This window comes from Arachis ipaensis, chromosome B6 (genome assembly GCF_059453495.1).
Source record: "Arachis ipaensis isolate K30076 ecotype BB chromosome B6, ASM5945349v1, whole genome shotgun sequence".
Taxonomy (NCBI): Eukaryota; Viridiplantae; Streptophyta; class Magnoliopsida; order Fabales; family Fabaceae; genus Arachis; species Arachis ipaensis.
In genome coordinates this window covers 93,009,172-93,012,595 of record NC_142441.1, presented here as the reverse complement: position 1 = coordinate 93,012,595, position 3,424 = coordinate 93,009,172, and the positions used below count along the sequence as shown (strand labels likewise).

The following is a 3,424-nucleotide window of genomic DNA, read 5'->3' as shown; positions in this document are numbered from 1 at the left end:
CGCCAGAATGATAAGCCTCACTAAAGAAGCATTCCACGTTTAACCTCCAGTTTGACCTCAAACTGGAGGTTAAACGCCAGAATGAGTATGCCACCCAGGGAGGAGTTCCACGTTTAACCTCCAGTTTGACCTCAAACTGGAGTTTAAACGCCAGAACCAGGAAGAGTACCAGGGAGCCATTCCACGTTTAAGCTCCAGTTTGACTCAAACTGGAGCTTAAACGTGTTCGATAGCTTTTCTACTCCAGGGTTGCTCTCTCCATCTCCACGTTTAACCTCCAGTTTGACCCCAAACTGGAGGTTAAACGTGTTCGACACCTCCAGGGCCACCATTCTAAGCTTCCACGTTTAACCTCCAGTTTGACCTCAAACTGGAGGTTAAACGTGTTCGACCTCCAGTATGCCTCCACCCTTTTCCACGTTTAACCTCCAGTTTGACCTCAAACTGGAGGTTAAACGTGTTCGACCTCCAGGGCTGCCCTTCCTATCTCCACGTTTAAGCTTCAGTTTAACCTTAAACTGAAGCTTAAACGTGTTCGACTACATGACTCTCCAGGGCTACCTTCTTCCATTTCCACGTTTAAGCTTCAGTTTAACCTTAACTGAAGCTTAAACGTGCTTCTACAAATGGCCTCACTGGAAGTGTCTGGCGTTTAAGTTGCAGTTTAAGCTTAAACTACAACTTAAACGCCACTCTTGAAAAAGGTTTCTGGGCCAAAAATATTGTGATTTAAGTTAGTCTTTGAGCACAATTATTAACTTAAACTTACTTTGGTATGAAACCCAATTGAATATCATGGTTTATGGGATTGGGCCTGAAGGATTGATGAGTTTGAAATCTCAATTTATTGAGTCATGTGTCATTATTTGATTATCACTAAGTTGGCTCAATAAATGTTACAGGATTTGGATCAACAACCTCATCAAGATTATGGATCATAAACCCAAGGCAAAAGGAAAGCAAGGAGAGGCCTCAAAGCCCAAGAAGCACAACTGAAGCTCAATATAGAAAGTGTATAAATAGGATAGAAGTTAAGTTAGAGAGGACTTTTACTTTCACTTTTAGCTAGTTTTCCTTTTCTTTGTAATTGAATTCAGAGCTATGATTCACTAAACCCCCTTTCATTGGGTTAGGGAGCTCTATTGTAATTCAATGAATCAATAATAGTTTATCTTCTTCTTCAATCTTTTCTCTTGAATTTTGTTAGAAAGCTTCTCGATCTAATTCCATTGAGTAGTTGTCTTGGGAAAGAAACTACTCATACTTGGAATCCTTCGGAGCCTTGGGAAAGGAATGGAGGATTCATGCTAGAGAAGCTTTCTCACAGTGGATTGGATTGGGGTTTGGATGGATATTGTGACATGTAATCCTACCAAATTGTGGTTCATGAAATTGTGTGGTATAATCAGTGATCAAGCATCATCTCTTCTTATGAACATTTAAACCAAGGGATTGGGAATTTGTTTGTTTTTAGAGAGCATTGGTGAGCCAAGGAATTGGGATCCAATCATATAAGATTGCCAAGCAAAATTCAATGAATGCATTGGTTGAGGAAGAGATATACATGTTTTGATTCGGAGATTTCAATATCTCCTAAACCCAATGAATTCCCCATTTCTGATTTCCACTTTCTCTTTACATTCAGCAATTCAATTCTTGCAATCACCCCCATTCCCTTTTAATTTCAGCAATTTACATTCTGCTCTTTAATTCATGCAATTTAAGATTCAGCCATTTAATTTTCTTGTCATTTACTTTTCCCGCCAATTTTACATTCCGCAATTCTCATCTCAATTCTTGATTCCGCTCAACTAGAACACACTTCTAATCCGAATTGCTCAATCAACCAATCCTTGTGGGATTCGACCTCACTCTATTGTGAGTTTTTACTTGACGACGATAACCGGTGCACTTGCCGGAAGGAATTTTGCCGATCGTGCAATTTCCTAAATCGTAGCATAACTAGTTTATGCGCATCAAGTTTATGGCGCCGTTGCCGGGGATTGGTTTTCGATTGACAATTCTCAAATTGGAAGCTAACTAGATTGAGCAATTTTCTCTTGCTTTGTTAATTCTGTTCTAGATACTTGTTGAATTTTAATTTCTGCACTTGGTTATATGCTTTCCTTCTTTATGCCTTTAAATTCATGCAACTAACTCACTGACTCACTAACTGTTTGAATTAATTCCTCAATTGAGCTAACCATACTCTTCCAGTAACCAAGAGTATTTCACTTGTTTGTGTTTGAGCTGTGTTCTTGTATGACAGGTAGGAGAGGAGAGACATCAACTCCTCCATATACCGAACCAGAGAGGACCCTTCATAGACTTAGAAGGGAAGCAAGAGGGAAGAGAGTAGTGGGAGAAGAGGAATCTGAAGGAGAATCTGAGGACAATTTTGAGGAAGCTCTAGATCTCAACATGGATAGAGAAGTTCACAACCATGAGAGAGCTGATGGAAACAATGCCATTCCTGAGAGGAGGGTTCTTAGCTCATACATAAACCCAACCTCTGGGAATTGTGGTAGTAGCATCCAGAAACCACCCATTCAGGCCAACAATTTTGAGCTCAAGCCACAGCTAATATCACTTGTGGAGAATCATTGTTCTTTTGGAGGAGGTGCTAATGAAGACCCAAACCAACATCTCACAAAATTCCTGAGAATTTGTGACACTGTGAAGTCCAATGGAGTCCAGGAAGATGCCTATAAACTGCTTTTATTCCCATTTTCACTTAGGGACAAAGCAGCTAAGTGGCTGGAATCATTCCCAAGGGGGAGTCTAACAACATGGGATGAGGTGGAAAGCAAGTTTCTGGCACGTTTCTACCCTCCACAAAAGGTCAATAGGCTTCGATCTGAGGTTCAGACTTTTAGACAACAAGATGGTGAAACTCTCTACGAGGCATGGGAGAGATTCAAGGACTTGACAAGGAAATGCCCACCAAACATGTTCCATGATTGGGTGCAATTGCACATCTTCTATGATGGGCTTTCTTATGAATCAAGGAAGGCTGTAGACCATTCATCAGGAGGTTCATTGAACAAGAAAAAGACTGTGGAAGAAGCCATTGAAGTGATCGAGACAGTGGCTGAGAATGAGTACTACTATGCATCAGAAAGGCACAACACTAAGGGAGTAATGGAGCTGAACCAGGTTGATACAATTCTAGCCCAAAACAAGGTGTTTGCCAAGCAACTAGCAGAGCTTACCAGGCAATTAGAAACAAAGCAAGTGGCTGCAATACACACACAAGATCAAGAGGAAGTAGGCATTGAAGGAGATGATTGGGATGAGGTTAACTATGTGGGAAACCAACAAAGGCAATCATATGATCCACATTCCAACACTTACAACCCAGGCTGGAGAAACCACCCAAACTTTGGGTGGGGAAACCAACAAATCCAACCACAAAACCACAAAC

General features: G+C 41.0%; 1 non-coding gene across 1 annotated transcript; it reads right to left on the bottom strand.

Moving 5' to 3' along the window:
• Positions 1 to 2,847: 2,847 nt before the first annotated feature.
• LOC148561795 (small nucleolar RNA R71) lies at positions 2,848 to 2,951 on the bottom strand. The gene has a single exon (XR_015886493.1). It is a non-coding gene; the product is annotated as a small nucleolar RNA R71 (small nucleolar RNA).
• Positions 2,952 to 3,424: the final 473 nt, after the last annotated feature.